The 22,092-nt window shown below is 45.9% G+C and overlaps 1 pseudogene; it reads right to left on the bottom strand.

Annotated features, from left to right (window-relative positions):
* Positions 1 to 5,346: 5,346 nt before the first annotated feature.
* Positions 5,347 to 21,993, bottom strand: LOC115099321 (annotated as a pseudogene).
* Positions 21,994 to 22,092: the final 99 nt, after the last annotated feature.

Below are 22,092 nucleotides of genomic sequence, written 5' to 3'. Positions count from 1 at the left end.
CAAGTTACTATGTTACAATGTAAAGATAATAGGACCTGTTGTCACAGTATCACACGAGTTATCATGTTAACGTCGAGGCAGTTCTTCTTACAAGTTACTATGTTACAATGTAAAGATAATAGGACCTGTTGTCACAGTATCACACGAGTTATCATGTTAACGTCGAGGCAGTTCTTCTTACAAGTTACTATGTTACAATGTAAAGATAATAGGACCTGTTGTCACAGTATCACACGAGTTAACATGTAAAACCGATGTGATACCCGCGTTTGAATGTCGGTATATAAAAACCAATAAATAAATAAATGTGCCCATGGGCAACGGGACTTATCTTCCCCCCTTCTCCCTACAGTGGGGGAGGGGGGGGGAGGTAAGATCCCTCCTGCCGAAATCCTTTTGTTAGAGCATCTCTCCCTCCCAGGCCTCAAAGCTGCCGCAGCAACAGAAGACAAAGAAAAAAAAAAAAAAGCCAGCACCGGGGCCTTCAGTAGCTCCCTCGCGCTGAGCGGCCCTGTGGGGGTCCCGCCTCCTCCTACCGCACGGGCTTCCTGTTATCATGGATACCAGGCTGGATGGACCTTCGATCTGAGCCACGATGGCAAATCTTATGGAAAGCTGTGCGAGAGGGCCCTGCTGATCCCCCCCCCAATCTTCCTTCCACTAACCGGAGCTCACGCCACACGAAGGAAGCAAACAACATTCAGACAGAAGGTTTGGATTCAGGCTTAAGCTCCGGCGTGGATTAAGGATTTGGTGCCAGAGGCAGTTGCCTGTGTCTAAATCTGGGCCTGAAGGGCGTAGAACAAGGCTCACAGGGATGAGTTCCCTACAGCTGAGGCACTGTTGATTAATATAATCGTCACCCTTCAATGGGGTCTGTAGGAAACTGGGCTCAGTCTGGCAACAGGATGTTCCCCATTCCCCAGCTTGGACTCCTGGCTTTGCTATGCCAATGAATGTCCGTTTGCGGAGTCAACACAGGAAGGGGGGGGGGGACATCTCTGGCGGTTCTGTCATCTGAGGAGACCCTTATCCCCCACACCTTCCAGTCATACTGTCTCTTCTGCATCTCTCCACTGCTATTGCACAGGCTCCATTCAGCCATCTAGCATTGCATCCATGGTAATTGTGAGTCACACTCAAACAGTAGGTAATGCAGGGAGGAGCCAGTTGAACTGTGCACATTCCCATCGTAGGCCATCACTGACTCTGGAAGATGCTCTTTCCACCTTCTCCTCTTCTCAATGGATAGTGCCAGGTTCTTATGGCCTGGATTGGCCACTGTTGGAAACAGGATGCTGGGCTTGATGGACCCTCGGTCTGACCCAGCGTGGCAGTTTCTTATGTTGTGGGGCCGCTGGCCACAAGGAGGAGGAGGAGTAGAGTTTCAGCTGCTCGTGGCTCAGTGCAATCAGGGCAGTGGGGCACGGCTGAAGGGGTCTAGGGCACTTAATCCTCTTGCTTAGCTTGATGCTGAATGTATGCAGATCCTGTTCTAAATAGCATCCTTCTAACTTTTAAATGAAACACAAGGTCAGAAAATCCTTGCAACTCACACTCATTTCCCCTCACTAAAAATAAAAATTCACTGCGTTCTTGGCACTGCTGGAGAGTTACATAAATTTAAAAAAAAAGTATTTATGCATTTCAAAATTATAATTGTATACAGATATAATGCAATACATCCGAGTAAGTTAACATATACTAAAACAATATCTGTTTCTTTCCTAAGGAAATTTGGAGAGAACTAATTTAAATGAGCAAAAGAAAAAAAACTTAAGGGATTTTATAAATCACATCATAGCAATCGCAGACTACAACTGGTTTCCTTACTGTGCTCTTAGCCATTTTCTGTGTCTACTTGGGGATAGGAATCCAGAAACCTAAAAATATATATTTATACTCTAAGTACATTATTTCACATAGACAAGGAAATTTTAGCAGAAATCTAGCCCCCCCCCCCGGCTTCCACTTCTGGCCTCAATCTCAAAAAATTCTTTTTTCTTATTTGCGTTTTCTTGCTAAGTCTGGATAAATCCATATTTTTTTGATCGTGAAAGTTATCCAATTGATGTCTAAGAAACATACAGGCCGATACAGTAAAAATCGCACACTCACCCACTCTCCAGTGCACATGATTCAGAAAAATAAAATTCAAATTAGGGCCCGCGGTAAAAGGAGGCGCTAGGGACACCAGCGCGTCCCTAGCGCCTCTTTTTGAACAGGAGCGGCGGCTGTCAGCGAGTTTGACAGCCGATGCTCAATTTTGCCGGCATCGGTTCTCAAACCGGCTGACAGCCACGGGCTCGGAAACCGGACGCCGGCAAAATTCAGTGTCCAGTTTTCCACCAGCAAGCCGATTTAAAATTTTTTTTTTATTTTGATTATTTTTAACTTTTGGGACCTCCACCTTAATATCGCCGGCAGAAATTAACACCTACCTTTGGGTAGGTGCTAATTTGTGAAAGTAAAATGTGCAGCTTGGCTGCATATTTTACTTACTGAATTGCGCAGTAATAACTAATAGGGCCATCAACATGCATTTGGATGTTGCAGGCGCTATTCGGGGGTCTGGATGTGCATTTTTGACACGCTATTTCCCCTTACTGAATAAGGGGTAAAGCTAGCACGTCAAAAATGTGCATCCAAATGCAGGTTAACAGTGTGCTCCACTGGAATGCATGGTACTGTATTGGCCTGATGGGTAGAATAGCATCCTGTTCTGATGGAAATACAAACTTTCAATCACATTCATATATGGCCATTCAATCTGTAGGTTATGTAGGGTAAAGTGACTTGCCCAAAGTCACAAGGAGCCACAGCATGACTTGAACCCTGGTCTCCTGGTTCATAGCCCCGCTGCTCTAACCACGAGGCTATTCCTCCTCCCTCTTTCAGTATCTATTGATGTTTCCAATATCTCAGTCAACTTCAAGGAACTTTCAGGCAACACATTTCCCTCTTGATTATCAGTCCTAAGTATTACAGGTAAATAATCCACCTTCGCAAAGGCTGCTATGGATTGCTGAGGCATTTTCAAAATGTGCAACAAATATGCTTTAAACATTTCCTTTGCTGATATTGCTTTCTGTTGCAGAAAATTCAAAACTTAAGTTAGGATATTTCAAATTTTCCATGAATTCCAATTTCTTTTCATTAAGTAACTCAGACCTCCACTTATTCTATACTTAAGTTTTCCAGGTTTATTTTATTTGTTGACAGAGTTCTCTAGATTAACAAAATGATGTTAAAAACTCATAGTAGATTGAGTCAAATTTATAATCGCCAATTCTAGGGATTTTGATTGCCGACCATAGCGAGCCCAGGGTGATCGCTGCCGGCTTCAAAGGCAAAATTGAATCCACATCCGGCCTGGGCTCCACTCCTCAAAACTTCCAGAGCCAGACATATTGATTCTCCAGAGCCCCCCCTGCCGTCACAGGGGATCCTGCAGGTCCCACTAGACTTACGTGGGGTGGTGGGGAGGGAGAATCAGGAGCGCCAGGGCTCAATGATATTGCCTCGGCCAGCAGTGCCGTCCGCAGCAGCCCTCTCCTCTCCGGCCTTGTACCCGCTGTCGACGTGAAGAAAGAAGAAATCCGTGGCCGAGACTAGGTAGATGCCTCCCTTACCCTAACCTTCCTCTGTGTGTGTGTGTGAGACATACTCAGTTCTGGAAATTTAAGGAGATTTGAGTTTAGGTATAGCAGGTTGGAGTGCTCTGTTGGCGGCCATCTTAGCTCTTCCCATAGTGACTATTTTACAGATTATGGCTAGGAGGAATGCTCCCCTCTGTCTGCAACTTCTCCCTCTGTTGAGAGAGCAGCCATGTGGCTGGGGGGGAGGACTCTCACCTCATTGCTATATCCGTCTGTCCTTTCCTCACTCTGCCTGTCTGACTGTACACAAAAGAACCTCTCTTTTATACCTCGTTAAAAAAGTTCATTAGCAAGTCAGTCCCTTGCTCCTCATTGGCTCTGGTCTGGGATTACACCCCACCTTCTGATTCCAAGAATTGCCATAGGTCCTTTCCAACTCAAATTTTCCTTCTGCCAAAATAACCTAAGCAAGTGTAGCCAGGTCCACTTGGTGTCACTGCAGTCCAAGGGATAATAGCACTGGCTTCCAGCCAAGTCACCCCCTCCTCCCCCCCCCTTCTAGTGAAACCAGAGGGTAATTTAACATTTGTATGGGTGGGAAGGACTTCTGTGGGCTTGAAAGGAAAGCATTCGCATGACTCAGCTGTCTGATCACCAAGGTACTGCTAAGTAATTCACCTCAGTAATTTGCTAGTCAGTGAAAGCAAGAATATCATCTTAAGGTTCTGCCTTACAAGGTCAGACTGTCTGAAGCCTATGGAAATTTATGTTGTTATTCTAACAAAATATCAGCTGCAGTTCAGGCCTGATCCAGTTCTTTTCCCTGGCACCAAGGTAACATTAGGCCCTAAAATCTCATCCAACCAGCTCCCCTTAGAAATGAGTTATGGGCGCAGCCAGTGCTCTCCTTATAAAAGGGTACATACTGCACGTTTAGAAAAAGGAGCACGAGACTGCCTGTAGCATCTCTGCCGACACTGGGAACTGCTCCAACGTTCAGACCAGTACTTCTGGGCTGCTTCCTACACTATAAGCAGATGAGCAGGCAGGAGGTACCAGGCCTGAGCAAGCTCAAAGCTTGGTTTCTAGAGAGAGCAGCCAGGCACGACTCTGCCCTTCCAATGCAACTGAGAGCCAGGGGACAGACAGCAGATTGGCAGAGCAAGACAAAGTGTGCCAGTATGGAAGAGGAGGTATAAGCAGATCTAGCCTGGAGGTGGGATTCTGCCCCACCACAAGTTCCTTTCAACTTGTACAGGGGTCTACCTCCCCCATCAGCCTTCCAGGGTCCTGTATCCTAGGGACAACAATATGGGAGACAAGGAATAGAAAGGTAAGAAGTGGCATGATAAGTGAATGAGCTGGAAGATGGGATGAAGGAAGAGCGACAAGCTGTGTAGACGGAGCTCAGGACATAGCGGTACTCTGGTACGAACAGCATGCATGGACTGACTTCTAAAGAGAGCTGCTACTGCACTGGGAAACAGCAGCAGGATATTGCAGTGGTATAACCAACTCCCACTGTGCTGGTGCAAATTTGATTAGAGAATAGCTGTTAAGTGACAGATGTGTGCTGTCAGGAGCCACAAGAACCATTTAAGATTTGTATTCCCTACCAGACGATATAAGATGAAGACAAGACAAATATGCAGTTCCAGCTTTTATTAAGCTTTTTCTCCATTACACAGGACTTTACACAGCAGAAGCATTATACATTTTACATGTGGGATGACCATGAGTGAAGAGTTTTTCTGGATCCCAATCACTGAGAACAGATGTGCTTTGGGAGCAAGTATAACAAATATAATTTAAGTTAATTCCACAAGAGCTGTAACATTCAATATTCCTCATCATCATCTGTGCCTTCTGCCGACTCTCTCCCAACTTCTTCATAATCCTTCTCCAGAGCGGCCAAGTCTTCCCTAGCCTCAGAGAACTCCCCCTCCTCCATCCCCTCCCCCACGTACCAGTGCACAAAGGCTCTTTTGGAGTACATCAGATCAAACTTGTGATCCAGCCGTGCCCAGGCTTCGGCTATGGCCGTGGTATTGCTCAACATGCAGACCGCACGTTGGACCTTAGCCAGGTCTCCTCCCGGCACCACTGTGGGAGGCTGGTAGTTTATGCCCACCTTAAATCCAGTGGGACACCAGTCCACAAACTGGATTGACTTCTTGGTTTTAAATTGCAGCTATAGCAGCATTGACATCCTTGGGCACCACATCGCCACGATACAGCAAGCAACATGCCATGTACTTACCACGTCTAGGGTCACATTTTACCATCTGGTTTGAGAAATCAAAGCAAGCATTAGTGATTTCTGATACAGAGAGCTGCTCGTGGTAAGCCTTCTCTGCAGAGATAATTGGGGAGTAAGTGACTAGAGGAAAGTGGATTCTGGGATACGGCACCAAGTTAGTTTGGAATTCAGTAAGGTCAACATTTAAGGCACCATCAAACCTGAGAGAAGCGGTAATGGACGACACTATCTGTGCTATTAGTCTGTTCAGATTGGTGTAGGAGGGCCGCTCAATATCCAGGTTACGTTGACAAAGGTCATAAATTGCCTCATTGTCCACCATGAATGCACAGTCTGAATGTTCTAGAGTCGTGTGAGTGGTCAGAATGGAATTGTAGGGCTCTACCACAGCCGTGGAGATCCTTGGGGCCGGGTATACCGAGAACTCCAGCTTAGACTTCTTGCCATAGTCTACTGAGAGTCGTTCCATCAATAGGGAGGTGAACCCCGAGCCTGTTCCTCCTCCAAAACTGTGGAAGACCAGGAAACCTTGAAGGCCGCTGCATTGATCAGCCTGCAAGAAGAGACGTGAACAGTTAGTGTTGCATAATACTTTTCTGGCTGGCTGCTTATTTCTATTAGTCATTTCCTCAGAAAAGCTTAGACTGTATAGCTATAGAGTCCCCGCTCCATGGAGCTTACAATCTAGCTGAGCCAGACTAGACAAAAGGTTCCTTAACCTGTCCTGGGGGACCCCCAGACAGTCAAGTTTTCAGGACATCCACAATAAATATTTATGAGATAGAATTAGCATTTTAGGGAGTCAGTGCATGCAAATTTATCTCATGCATATTCATTGTAGATGTCCTGAAAACCTGACTGGCTGGAGGTCCCTCAGGACAGATTTGGGAACCTGTGCACTAGGCAATTGTCTAACAAACACTAAACTGTAAAACCTGTTTAAACAAGAGGGCCAAGATCAGACTAGGCCATTTTGGAACTAAAAGCAATCTTCAGACAGGACTTGATCAGAGACTGAGCAATTGGACATTTACTGACCAAATAGTGTTTACAGAGTAGGGGATAGGAGATGTTTGAATGACAAAGGAAAATTGGTTCTTACCTGCTAATTTTTGTTTCTGTAGTACCATGGATCAGTCCAGACCTTGGGTTATGTCACCAATCCAGCAGAGGGAGGCAGAGAAAACATTCTAATGACTGATGTATACCCTGGAGCACCACCTGCAGTAAATCAGTTTGACAAGTATCAAAGCAGAAATTTAACTACTAACATTAACTAGCTATCTAAACAGGAGAACGAATTTCCAACTCACAAATCCTAAATGGAAGCAGAATCCCAAAAAAAAAAAAAAATATTAAGAAAAATAGACCGCATGAAAAGGCGGTTTAATCACCCAAACAGTGAACGAGCGGACTCTCCGAAAAGATAAATATAATATATGGACATAAAGGGTGGGCATCTGGACCTATCCATGGTACTACAGGAATGAAAATTAGCAGGTAAGAACCAGTTTTCCTTTCCCTGTACGTACCTGGATCAGTCCAGACCCTGGGATGTACCAGAGCTGATTCAATTAGGGTGGGACCCAGAGAGTCCCGCTTGGAGAATAACTCTCTCCAAAGGCTGCCGAACTTGGAGCGTGAATATCCAAGCGGTAATGATGAGCAAAAGTATGCAACGACTTCCAAGTCGCTGCTTTACAAATCTCCTGAGGAGAAACTGACCATCAAATGTTCTTCAGCTGTAATACTCTAACCAAGTTATCTAATTGTTTATCCCCGTTTGTTGGCTCCAAGTCTTGATCTCCCTGTTCAATGTAATGCATCCTTGTGCAAAGGTTATTGTTTGAATGTAAACAGAGGTGATTTGTAACTTGTTACAAGAATATCGGTATATAAAAGTGCCAAATAAATAAATTCTGCCCAAGAGGTAGCCTGTGACCTAGTAGAATGAGCTCTCAACCCTTCAGGAAGGTCACGACGAACTAGAAGATAAGCTGAACGAATTGTCTCTTAACCAACGAGCAATCGTAGCCTTCGAAACCTTATGACCGTTGCGAGGGCCACTCCACAAAACAAATGATCAGACAATCGAAAATTGTTTGTAACTTCAAGATAACGCAACAGAGCTTGTTGTACATCCAATTTTTTAAGATCCCTAGAGGAAGGATCCAAACGATCTAAACACGGAAAAGCCAGAAGCTCTATGGACTGATTTAAATGGAAAGAAGATACTACCTTAGGTAAAAAAAAAAAAAAAAGATGGTACAGTCCGTAATGAAATTCCTGTATCAGAAATTCTAAGAAAAGGCTCTCTGCAAGACAAGGCCTGCAACTCTGAAATTCTACGAGCTGAAGAAATGGCCACAAGAAACACCACCTTCAATGTGAGCTCCTTCAAAGTCGTATGATTAAGGGGTTCAAAGGGAGCCGAACACAGAGCCCTAAGAACCAAATTCAAACTCCAAGCAGGACAAGGATTCTGAAATGGAGGACGTAGATGTTGCACACCTTTGAGAAAATGCGCTACATCCGGATGTGCAGCCAAGGATAATCCCTGAACCTTACCACGAAAACATCCAAGCGCTGCCACTTGTACCTGTAAGAACTACAGGACAAACCCATAGCTAATCCATCTTTTAAAAAAGATAAAATATTGGATACAGAAGAGTGAACTGGATCTACTTGATGCTCATTACACCAAGATTCAAAAACCTTCCACACCTTTGCATAAGCCAAAGATTTAGGTTTTCTAGAACGCAATAAAGTAGTCACTACAGCATCTAAATAACCTTTATTCTTTAACAGACGCCTCTCAAAAGCCATGCCACTAGAGAGAAGCGTTAGACCTCTTCCAAACAAACCGGACCCTGAGACAGACAGCACGGAAGATCTTGAAATCGAAGGGGACCGTCCAGTGCTAGTCTGACCAGGTCCGCAAACCACGGACAGCATGGCCACTCCGGAGCCACTAAGACAACATCGACTTGTTGAACTTCTATCCGATACAGAACCTTGCCGATCAGAGGCCAGGGAGGGAACACGTAGAGAAGAACATCCCTTGGCCAAGGAAGAACCAGAGCATCTACTCCTTCCGCTCCTCTTTCCCTCCTGCGGCTGAAGAACCAAGGGGCTTTGGCATTCTGAAATGTGGCCATGAGATCCATTGCCGGAGTGGACCATCTGTTTCATATCATTTAAAAGGCTTCCTCGCACAGTTCCCACTTGCCTGGGTCGAGATGATGCCGACTGAGAAAGTCTGCTTGAATGTTGTCCACCCTGGCAATGTGTGAGGCTGCGATGCTGAGCAGATGTTGCTCCGCCCAGGTGATCAGCTGTTGTGCTTCCTGAGCTACCAGGAAGCTTCGGGTTCCTCCCTGATGGAGGATGTATGCTACCATGGTCGCATTGTCAGAAAGAACCCGTACTGACTTCCTGCAAAGGAGAGGTTGAAGAGCAATTAAGGCTAAACGAACCATTCTGGTCTCTAAAAGATTGATCAACCACTGCGCTTCCTCTTCGGACCACTGACCCTGAACAGATGTATTCTGACATACCACTCCCCAGCCTGAAAGACTGGCGTTGGTAGTGACCACAGTCACATCTGGAATCTCTAGCGGTACATGTCGTTGCAATCTAGGCTGGAACGAGCCGTCTCTGTAAGTGGTCTCATGTGCACGAAGGCCCAGGGAACCAACTCCAGAGTAGAGGTCATTGAACCTAAAACTATCAAGTAATCCCGCACACAAGGAATAGGAATAGACTAAGTCTCGAATTTGTGATTGAAGCTTGAGAAGGCGATGCTCCGGAAGGAACACTATCCCTTGAAGAGTGTCGAACCGTGCACCCAAAAACTCCAGAGATTGGGAAGGTAATAGGTGACTTGTCTTCATTGATCACCCAGCCTAGAGACTGCAAAAGGCTGATTACCCTGTTGATTGTATAATAAAGAGATTCAGACTTCGCTCGAATCAACCAGTTGTCCAGGTACGGATGTACCAACAGGCCCTCCTTACTGAGTTGAGCAGCCACCACAACCATTATCTTGGTAATGGTTCTGGGAGCTGTGGCTAATCCGAACGGGAGAACCCTGAATTGATAATGTTGCCCTAGAATGCAAAACTTGAGAAACTTCTGATGATCGGATCGAATGCCGATATGAAGATAAGCTTCGGTGAGGTCGAGAGATGCTAGAAATTCTCCTCTGTGAACCGAAGCTATGACAGACTGAAGAGTCTCCATCCGGAACTATGGAATCCTTAGACAATGGTTGACCCTTTTGAGATAGAGAATGGGACGAAAGGTTCTTTCCTTTTTGGGAACGACGAAGAAAATTGAATAACGACCTTTCCGATGTTGGAACTATAGCTCCTAGGTCGCTTGAACGCTGTAGCGAGTCTTGGATAGAACCCATTGATCCGACGTACATCTGGCCCATTCTCCATAAAACAGAGACAGCCTGCCCCCTATGACGAGAACCGGAGAAAGGACCGGCCTTATCTCATTGGACAGACTTTGTGCCTCCTGAGACTTGAGAAGTTCCAGGTCTACCAAAGCAGCAGCCACGAAAGGACTGAGACCAATTCTGTTGTCTATCTGAAAACTGTTTAGCTGGAGGAGCCGACGGAAGAGAAGAACGAAATCTTCTGTTAGACCGAAAACGAGAGCGAGATGAAAAAGAGCTTCTAGGTCTAGGACGGTCCTCTGGCAATTTGTGAATCTTATTTTTCCCCTAGGGACAAAATTAAATCTTCCAATTCCTTACCAAATAATAATTTTCCCTTAAAGGGTAAAGCCCCTAATTGAGCTTTGGAGGATGCGTCTGCGGACCAATTCCTCAACCAGAGAAGTCTGCAAGCCGATTCAGAAGCAACGATAGAGCGAGCCGAGGTCCTAATGAGATCATATAAAGCATCTGCACTATAAGCAACTGTAGCTTCCAAACTACCAGCCTGAGCAACTTCCTCTTCAGAGAGGGAAGAATTGTTTTGTAAAGCCTGGACCCATCTTAGTCCAGCTCGCAAAGCCAAGCTGCTACAGATGGCCGCCCGCACACCAAGAGCAGAAACCTCAAAAATTTGCTTAAGCTGAACCTCCAGCTTATGATCTTGGAGATCTTTAAGAGCCGTAGCCCCAGTTTCTGGAATAGTTGTTTTCTTAGTGACGGCTCAAACAGCGGCATCCACCTTAGGAAATTTTCAAATTTCCAAAGCTTCCTCAGGTAATGGATACAATTTTTCCATGGCTCGTGCTACCTTAAGCCCCAACTCAGGAGTATCCCACTCCCGGTACATAAGGTCAGTGAGAGAAAGATGAAAAGGAGATGTCGTGGGACCTTTAAGGCCAAGCAACACTGGGTCAATACCACCCATCCGAGAATCCTTCATTGGAGCCTCGAGACCCAATTCCAGTAAAATTGCTGGAATTAAGGGACTAAGTTCCTCTCTTCTAAACAGACGGACTACTTTGGGGTCATCCCCACCCGCAACATGAGGGTCTGAACTAATATTCAAAGCAGGGTCTTCATTTAAATCCCCGTCCAGCAAGGACTTGTCCGGGATAGGTAAAGAGCCTTGCTCAGAATCATCTGAAGAAGAAAAAATTGTCTGATCCAGACCCAGACGAAGGGGACGCTTCGGAGCTGACCCCACTCCCAATCCGTGGGACTAGCCTTTTTAGAGGAACGTGGCTTTAACCTCTGTTCAGATGAGAGACTCTTATGTCTCTTATGAAATTTCTTAGATTTGTAAGGTTTGCGAAGAAAATCCCCTGAAAAGGCAGGAGAAGAGGAAGAAGAATCTGAAATCTCCTCCAGGATTTCAGCTGATAAATATGGCCCGTTTCGTGTGGCTTGTCCCCCCCAGGGACCGCCAGCCGTGGCAAAAGCAGAGGCGGGTCAGAAGCCCCCTGAATAGCTTGTTGTGTCGCCACCCTCAGAGTAGACCGGAGTTCCTCAGTTCCAGCACTGCAGCAAAATGAGTCCGGGGCAGGAGAGCAGCTGGGCCGAGCGAAGTGGCCAAGTCCCTTTTGTTATCGGCAAACTTATGAGCCTTCCCCCCCCCCGGGGAGACAGGATGAACAGAGACTCTCCCTGGAGAGACGCGCGCGTGCATCTCCACAAGCGCGGCAGGCCACGCCTCGCGGCATTAAAGAAAAAACGGCACGAAATAAAAAGTATGAAATAAACTAAAAAACTAAAAGAAACCCCGGTGAAAAACAAAGGCACGGGCCCACCGAACACCAAAAGGTAAGTAAGCAACGATTCAGCTGTGAAGAATTATTTTTATTTTTTTTACCTGACCGAAACGCCGCAGCCTCCAGGAGCTGCTCCAAGGAGGGTGAGTGAGCCGGGCCCCCCGGTATCACCCCTGCCAGGAGTGGTTGCTGGGTACAAAACCTCCCCAACTCCGGCAGCCTCAAAAAACCAGGAGGGATAGTCCTCTCAGGACTTGGCAACCTCCCGGGAGGCAGTGAAACGGCTGTGAAGGAAAATAAAATTTTTTATTTTTTTTTTTTTAAATAACTTAAATGAAAAGAACAGGCTCTCTTCAAAAGAAAAAGAAAGTCTGCAAAAAATTAACTCCTAAACTACCTGACTAAAAAATAACAAACTACCACAGACTGCAGGGGTTAGGGACGTCCACCTCTGCTGGGAGACAGAGAAATACTGATGGACTGCAGGTGGCGCTCCAGGGCATACGTCAGAGTCAGCAGAATGTTTCTCTGTCTCCCTCTGCTGGATTGGTGACATAACCCAGGGTCTGGACTGATCCAGGTGCGTACAGGGAAGAAATATTCAGTGAATTCTTATCTGATTAGCTGGAAGATCTGAATGCAGGATTCAATAAGATGACCGTTCGCTTTCACCTCATGAAAACTCCAGCCCCCAAAAGCAGCCTGAAAAGTTACATTTGCTTTCAGGGAGTCAAATCCCAAGAATGATTCCTCCACGCATCCCGGGTAGAAACTTGCATTTTCAGCTTCCCCCAAATCTACATCTGGTTCTCCCGACATCTCATTGGAGATCAAAATGCCCCACCAATGAAAGAGCATCAAGGGAAACCTCTTTAAAAAGCTCCTTTGTGGGCTTTACTTTAGAAGCTTCGTGGGCACAGAAAGTTAGTGTCATGCCCAGGTTGAACATCGCTCCCCTCCACGGGTACCACCTCTGCAGCATCAAGAGCCAAGAAGGGGAGATCTAGCCCTGTAGCACACAAGCTAATCCTCAGCCCCTCTCCTGCCATGGGTGCTTTTTCCATAGTAGCAAACAAAAGAACCCAAGACAGTCTTGTCACCGTAAACAATTCACCAAAAAAGACTGAAAACTCTGAATATCAATTGGTGTACACCTAGTATAAGTGCTGAAATAACTTTTTCAAATTTATTTTAATTTTTTAAAATTTTATGTGAAACCGCATCAGCAAGCCTGGCGACGGCCGTGAAACACTTGCCGTCCGGACCTCTCGTCATGTGCGGTAGTTAATACTTTTATACTGTCCAAATTTGTTTGAACATTATCTGTTCTCCTTTAAAACAATTCATTAGCCCGACAGCGGCCGGTGTTTCGCGATCGGTATCGCTTCTTCAGGAGTCAATTGCGATATCTTGGAACAGATGCTGTATAAAGAAAATAATGAAATCTTAACATATAAAGAATTGTATCTTAAAGAGTACTTAGCTTAGGTGTCACGACTGGCCAACCTTTATCCCGGACGATTCCGTCTCTCCTATCTACAAATTTCGGCGGGGCAGAATAACGCTGAAAAACTCTTCCTTTTAAAAAAGCCCGCGATTTTCAGCACGTTGTGACGTCAAAACGTCAATTGAAGGATCTCAAAACAGCTGTGAAAAAGAGCGGAAAACTAACGTGATGACGTTATTAAGAATGATTGTGGCAAGGTCAAAGATGTTACATTCAAGTAATTAGAAATGGGTCACTATGGTTAGATTAAAGAAAAACTTGATACTCTAATGCTGAATTCAGACCCATAGTCTCTAGCAGACCCATAGTCTCTAGCAGAGGCTCACTATTAGAACCTTTATCTAGGTTTATAGACTTTTTTCTAGCACCTTTTGTTAACATCCAGCCATCTTACATTAAAGATTCACAACAAATCATACAGTTTTTGGAAACTTTTCAAGAAGACACCACACAACTGCTATTAGCAACCCTTGACGTCGAAGCACTTTATACATCCATTCCGCAAGATGAAATGTTGCTTATTGCTGAAGAATTTTTTGATAAGAGACCGCGTCCTCACAGGATTCCTTCTGGTTTTTTGTCTATATTATTAGACATAGCCCTAACAAAAAATTTTTTCGCTTTTGAGGGCACATATTACCAACAGATCTGTGGGACTGCCATGGGGGCCACCATGGCTCCAGATTTGGCAAATCTTTACATGGCTGTCTTCGAAGAGAAATGGATATACAACAACAACCCCTTTGGTCAACATATCAAAACATGGAAGAGGTACATAGATGATGTACTGCTACTATGGACTGGCTCTACTTCAGAATTTTTGGCATTTATCAGTTGGCTCAATACATGTAATTCCCACCTTAGATTTACATCAGAGACCGACTCACAAGTTATTAATTTTTTGGACATTAAAATCATGAAGAAATCCACGGGTTTTGAGACATCCATTTACAGGAAAGAAATAGCTTCTAATACCTTCCTGCATTTTTCCAGCGCTCATCCGCGATTTCTAAAGGAGAATCTACCTGTGAGCCAATTTTTTAGGCTCAGGAGATTATGCACTACTCCGGAAGAGTTCCGCTCTCAGGCGGCGCTTTTGACGGACCGTTTTTTGAAACGGGGATATCCTTCACGTTGTATCAAGCGCGCATACACACGAGCAAAATTCACTCACAGAGATTGGCTATTTTTACCAAAACCGATAGAAGAGACAGAGGTGCTCACTTGCGTTTTACCATTCTCATCAATGACTTCTGTCATGAAACGTATCATATCTCAAAATTGGCATCTATTACAGTTGCACGATGAATTTCAAGATATTCCACGCTTTGCCTTCACGAGAAATTCTAGTTTTAAGGACTTATTAGTTCATTCGGACACTAAGATCCCTCCGCCCAGGGTTCAGATAGGCGCACACACTCCATGTGGAGCATGCACTGTATGCCATGTGATGATAGACACATCTTCCCTGTACTTTTCTAAAATTGATTTCACTTGGACTCTAAGGCAGTTTACAACTTGTCGTTCTTCAGGCCTGATATATTTAATACAATGTCCGTGCAATCTTTGGTACGTGGGAAAGACTCAACGAGCCTTGAAAACTAGGCTAATCGAACATCGATCCTGTATCACCACTGGTAAATTGACTGCCCCATTAACATCCCATTGTCTTCAACAACATCATAATTTTGATGAATTAAAATCTGTAGTATTGGAACAATTGTCCCCCAGTTGGCGAGGAGGAGACTTCAACACGCGGTTACTACGCGCTGAACAACGCTGGATACATCGTTTAAATACAGTGGAGCCACACGGTCTGAATTCAGCATTAGAGTATCAAGTTTTTCTTTAATCTAACCATAGTGACCCATTTCTAATTACTTGAATGTAACATCTTTGACCTTGCCACAATCATTCTTAATAACGTCATCACGTTAGTTTTCCGCTCTTTTTCACAGCTGTTTTGAGATCCTTCAATTGACGTTTTGACGTCACAACGTGCTGAAAATCGCGGGCTTTTTAAAAGGAAGAGTTTTTCAGCGTTATTCTGCCCCGCCGAAATTTGTAGATAGGAGAGACGGAATCGTCCGGGATAAAGGTTGGCCAGTCGTGACACCTAAGCTAAGTACTCTTTAAGATACAATTCTTTATATGTTAAGATTTCATTATTTTCTTTATACAGCATCTGTTCCAAGATATCGCAATTGACTCCTGAAGAAGCGATACCGATCGCGAAACACCGGCCGCTGTCGGGCTAATGAATTGTTTAAAGGAGAACAGATAATGTTCAAACAAATTTGGACAGTATAAAAGTATTAACTACCGCACATGACGAGAGGTCCGGACGGCAAGTGTTTCACGGCCGTCGCCAGGCTTGCTGATGCGGTTTCACATAAAATTTTAAAAAATTAAAATAAATTTGAAAAAGTTATTTCAGCACTTATACTAGGTGTACACCAATTGATATTCAGAGTTTTCAGTCTTTTTTGGTGAATTGCTTTTTCCATAGGCCTTTGTTAGGATAAAATAGTATGTAATGCAGGTGGGTTTGCCAAATTCGCCTTTATGTACTCTTAAGCCACTCGCTTTCAGAAAGTTACACATAGTAGACATGCCACCAACTTGGTCAGTTGACAGTGTGCTTGTATTTTTTTTGCAGTTAAACTTTACTTTTTCAGTTAAGTTTATTCCCAGCTGTGCATTGCCTGAAGTCTCCTTCCACTGCTGAGGGGACTTGCAAACCCCATCACTTCCCTGTTAATATGGAACAAAGGGGGAGGGTAAGTATCCTATTTACCATTTTACAGATCCTGTCCAAGACCGGATCAACTATTTCCTTCCCAATGCTGTAGTGGCCCCGGGCATAGTTGTTGGCTGCGTCTTCCTTGCCTGTAATGAGCTGCTCTGGGTGGAAGAGGGTGCGGTAGGTCCCGGTTCGGATCTCATCTGTGAAAGTTGTGCGTTACATTTAGTATTCAATAGGCTAAAGTCAAACCTGACAAGATGTACATAAAAACTGAGACATGGGGCTCATCACTAAAGCATGGTCACATCCCCTGTGTAGGGCAGGTATGGTTATTTCCACTCCCAATTATAGTCCATTTTAAAACAAGCTGAAGAGCGGTAAAGACAGAGCACCTCCAATGGTTCTGGAGCTTCAGAGCTCCATGTTCTGTGTGTAAATCCAGAGGCCTTAAGTCCAATGATTTGGAGGGCAGGTGACAAATGCTCCATTCCCCCCCCATCATGCAGCCCTGCAGCATGGGAAGCACCCCGCCTGCTGATTCTGCCTCCTCCCCATAAATGTCAGCTCCAGAGCAGTCCTCGAGCTGCAGCAAGCACGGGGAATAAACCTGCACTCAGACGCTGAGCTTCCCTAGGCTCACTGTGCTATTAAGCATCAGCAGCTGAACGGAGGATTGCTAAATACTGGTTGATGTTCAGGTCAGCATTACTGTCAATGGTCCTGATGACAAACCACAGTGCAGCACCATGAAACCAGAAGCTGCCGATACCCGTCATTTTCAATGAAGTTACTACCACGAATAGTTATCTTTACCCTACTGAATTTCTGGATGCAGACTTGGGAATTCACAGCCTCAAGCGAAAGGGAGGCCAGGATGCAGTGCAAGGCATTTGCCAGTGAGACCATAAACTGCTCAGCATTCTCCTAGGCTTCAAGTGAGGATTCTCAGGCTGGCAAAATGCACAAGTGCATGCTAGGAGCTCAGAGCCTGCAGCATACTAAAATAAAATCAGCAGACAGCAAGGGGTGGGGAGTGGTCCCTGTCAACAGTGAGGCACACTGAGTGTGTTGTGCGTGTGCTAATACTATTGCAAGTGAGGATAAGTTCAGAATGAGACAACAGTGGGGAAAGGCACCTACCATGCTTTGGTGTTCGTCCTAAGGCACGGGATCCCTACCTTAGATATTTCAGGGACTTAAGCCCATTACACAGGGATTCTCCCGGTGATACTATCACCACCTCCTTAGCACGCACGTTTCTGAAGCTCCCCCTTGTCGTCACCTCTAGACTTCCTTGCATCAATCCCAGATCCTAGTCCAGCACTTTCTCAACAACTTTCTTATAGGAGAGAGACACAGGAAGGTAGCAAGATCTTGACTGGTCACCATCTTGATTCATATGGGAGTGAAATTTAAGAATTTCTACTCCACTTCCCCCCTTCCAACAGTTTAACATATTTATAATTAAAATCATAAAAGATTAAAAAAAAAAAAAAAAAAAAACAAACAAAAAAGACACACCGATATAGCATCTGACGAGTGGGAGAGAATACCTAGCCTGTAAGAGTGTACGCCTTAGTGAGCAGGAAGATTTTCAAAACATTTGCACACTTTTTTCGCACGATATGTGGCGCTCCATCCCCCGACGCCCTCCCTGAGAACGGCAGACCTGCCACCGAAAATGCTCTCCCAGTAGCTTCCAGCCTGCCGATCTTTACAACTGGGGCTTCTAGGAGATTCTTTGCCGAGGATCTTAAACCACCTACAGGCCGATACAGTAAGGACGCGTAAGAAAGGGTGCGGCAGAGCCGGGCGCGCCCTCGTTTGCTGCGCGCACAATTTGGTTCACATACCGCCCGATACAGTATTCAAATGAGATGCAAATGCAAGTGGCGTCCAAAGCTCGTCCATGAAGCGGTAGGCGTGCGCAATCCATTTTACTGTACAGGGCGGTATACGGCGCCTATACAGTATCCTGGGTGCGCCGGTACCTGTCATTTCAAATGGAAAGTGGATGGTTCTCCTACAGACCCCGCTGCCTTGAGCGCCCGGCTGGACGTCCAAGGTCGCGGCTTGGACGTCCAGCCAGGGGGGGCAGGCCCATGAACGTCTGTCCGCACTGAAGCAAGTACCACACACACACTAGTTACTCACCAAAATACTCTCTTCATGTGCAGCTCCAGCTCCTTCTCCAGTTCCAGGGACTGACCGCACTGGCTGGAGCGTGGACTGGCCTGCGGCGGGCCGGCGCCGGCAGCCTCAGGGTCGCCCGGGGCCCCTTAGCGCAAGTCAGAGTAAGTGGAGCGAGGGCCGACGTGCCGCTGGTCGAAGCCGGTGCCGCTGCCCCGATTGCTGCCGGTCAGGTTGCGGAGTGCGTTCATGCACCTTCCCGCTGCCTTGAGCGCCCGGCTGGACATCCAGAACGGGCGCTCAAGGCAGCGGGAAGGTGCCTGAACGCACGCCGCGACCTGAGCTACCCGGCTGGACGTCCGAGGTCACGGCGAAGGGTGTGTAGTAGGGATGTGAATCGTTTTTTGACGATTTAAAATATCGTCCGATATATTTTAAATCGTCAAAAAATCGTTAGGGCCACGATACAATACCAATTCCCCCGATTTATCGTTAAAAAATCGTAAATCGGGGGAAGGGGGAGGGCAGGAAAACCGGCACACTAAAACCCCCTAAAACCCACCCCCGACCCTTTAAATTAAATCCCCCACCCCAAATGATTTAAATTACCTGGGGATCCGGCGGTGGTCCAGAACGGCGGCGGTCCGGAACGGCCCCCTCAATAGGATCGTGTTGTCTTCAGCCGGCGCCATTTTTCAAAATGGCGCCGGCCATTTTAGCGATTTCTTGCCGCGAATCGTTTTCGTACGGAAAATGGCGCCGGCAGGAGATCGACTGCAGGAGGTCGTTCAGCGGAGGTCCGGAACCCTCGCTGAACGACCTCCTGCAGTCGATCTCTTGCCGGCGCCATTTTCCGTACGAAAACGATTCGCGGCAAGAAATCGCTCCCGGAACCCCGCTGGACTCCCAGGAAACTTTTGGCCAGCTTGGGGGGGCCTCCTGACCCCCACAAGACTTGCCAAAAGTCCAGCGGGGGTCCGGAACGACCTCCTCCGTCGAATCGTTTTGGTCTATGGCCGCCGCCATTTTGCGGCGGCCATTTTGAAAAATGGCGCCGGCTGAAGACAACACGATCCTATTGAGGGGGCCGTTCCGGACCGCCGCCATTCTGGACCACCGCCGGATCCCCAGGTAATTTAAAGCATTTGGGGGGGTTCGGGAGGGTGGGGGATTTAATTTAAAGGGTCGGGGTGGGTTTTAGGGGGGTTTAGTGTGCCGGCTCACGATTTTAACGATTTTTCACGATAGTTTACACACCCAAACGGCAACAATACGATTCCCTCCCCCTCCCAGCTGAAATCGATCGTTAAGACGATCGAGGACACGATTCACATCTCTAGTGTGTAGGGATAGGGCCTGAAACAGGAGCTCGTGCCCACTGCAAGTCAGCGGCGACAAGGAGCCCAGACCTACGAGAAGGCCAGAGGAGCCCCCGGAAACGGTGTCCGTTGTTCCCTATGGAACTGAAGTACTCTGACGTTAAGCGCGGTGGCGCCAGGTTGGGTTACTTTTTTTCTTCTCCCCTTGTGCGAGAAGCGTTTTTTTTTCTGTGGATTGGGTTGGCTTGGGACTGGGCGACTCAGTTCTAGCAGTCCTCTTTGTTGCTGGCATGTGGTGCTTTTTTTTTTTTTTCTTGGCTGCGGGCACCTCAACCAGCAGAGCCAGCGGTGGCATAAACTGCAGCGCGACAGAACGGATTCTGATTCAGAGAACTGCTGCTGGGTTTCCGCCGGGCGCTCAAGGCAGCGGGAAGCTGACTGAACACCACACTAACGCCAGGGTCAGGGTAGGCGGTAAATATGCAGGTTAAAGACGCAGCAAAATAACTGGTTAAAAAGGCGATAGTCTGGGCGCACGTTACTGTATCGGAGGGAATACTTAAGCCGATCATTAACATATCATATACATGTGGCGGGCGGAAAGGGATATGCGTCGATTTCAGTAAGCTGTAAGGATGCGTAAAACCGGATACTGAATCGCGGGTTAGACATACGCATCCAAAATGTGCGTACAAAGCGGGTTAGAAACAGGGTAACCGCTGCCGCGCTTTACTGTATCGGCCTGCTAATAAGCATCTGGAGGGGAAGGGTAGCACTAAGCCACGCAGACAGGTCGTTCTGAACCAGATCATGAACGATAGTTAAAGTTTCATACTGTATTCCATATGAAAATCGGTAGCTGAGAAGCGTGATCCCCTGAGCTGTGTAACACAGGGAACTGTTAAGATTCCTAGAAGTTCTTTGTTTATCCTTGTGAAGGCCATTTGGTCTATTCTTGTATAAGACTGTATACACTCCTGGCATGCGATTAAAGGTGTTTTTGTAGCAGGAAGATCAAAGCGCTATGTTCTTAGTGAGACAATAAGAGCACCCACTGAATCAGGCATGAACCCGGAGTCAGAACACATGCTCAGCCCAAGGGGCTTATTTTGGTTTTAAAGTGCTCTTTACGTCTCTTCCAGGTCCACGAACACCGCTCTGGGCACGTGCTTTCCCGATCCGGTCTCACTGAAGAAAGTCCCAAAGGAGGAATCCACTAGGCCAGATGCGTTCTTGGTGGGAATGATCCCATCCGGCCGGATTTCGTGTTCCAGGCAGTACAGCTCCCAGCAGGCATTGCCCATCTGGACCCCTGCCTGGCCCTCGTGCACAGAGATGCACTCCCTCTGTTTCAGGAGAGAGGAAAAGGAGGGCTCAGGGTGCAGACAGCAAATACTAATCCTTGCCCAGGAGCTATTTTCAGCGCAGTATGCCCATGGCCACATGTGCCCTGGAATATAAAAGCCAGGAGTTTTTACACATTATGGTAGTGAATTTAAAGAGAGTCTTGTTTTTTTGTTTTTAAGAGCCTAATAAATCATATTGGAAGGATTTCCCCACAAAGTATCATACACTTACTGTCCTGTAGTGCTTATTGTTAAAAGTAAGCTTAATATTTACGTGGAAAGATACACAAGGTACTTGATGGTTTATGAGCACATTACATTTTAGAGTTATACTAATGTATTTTTACATTCTCTCCAATCCCAAAATATAAGAACAGCCTTTAGGATAAGTTTAGAGTTAACTCATTACAAAACAATAGGACAAATACAGTAAGACAGCACTAGTTTACTAAAGAAAGCTTTAATAAAATAAAACACTCTTTCAAAAGTGTTAGGGAGAATCACTTTTAATGTTTACTTTGATGATTATTACAAAAAATAATAATTGTGTAACTTTCTCTGTTTTTGAACACCTGGAATCCAATTCCCCTCAGCTAGATATTTAGATGGGGAAGGTTAATTACAGCTTATAACCCCTTTAACCTAGTCTAGGAACTTTAAACACACACTCAGATATTTCTAAAAAAAACAAAACAACAAAACACCCCTATCATACATTACTTACAAAACAATTACTAGAAGAGGAAAACCTCAAAACCATTAACCTCCGTTTACGCTGCTGTACATAAACTCACCATTCTCACACAACTCTCTCACCACATTAATAAACGCAAGCGATGGATCTGTAAGGAATGGAAGCAGTGCATACAAATCCATCTCAGATAGCTGGGAAAACAGGAATAGGGCACAAACAGCTGAAGAGTGCAATCAGGGAAGGAGATGTAAACAGGGGACTTGGCCATATAAAAAAGTGTCAAGGATATTGGATGA

The sequence above is a fragment of the Rhinatrema bivittatum genome, chromosome 9, assembly GCF_901001135.1.
Source record: "Rhinatrema bivittatum chromosome 9, aRhiBiv1.1, whole genome shotgun sequence".
Lineage (NCBI taxonomy): Eukaryota > Metazoa > Chordata > Amphibia > Gymnophiona > Rhinatrematidae > Rhinatrema > Rhinatrema bivittatum.
The sequence above is the reverse complement of the archived record's forward strand: the minus strand, read 5'-3'. Positions and strand labels throughout refer to the sequence as shown.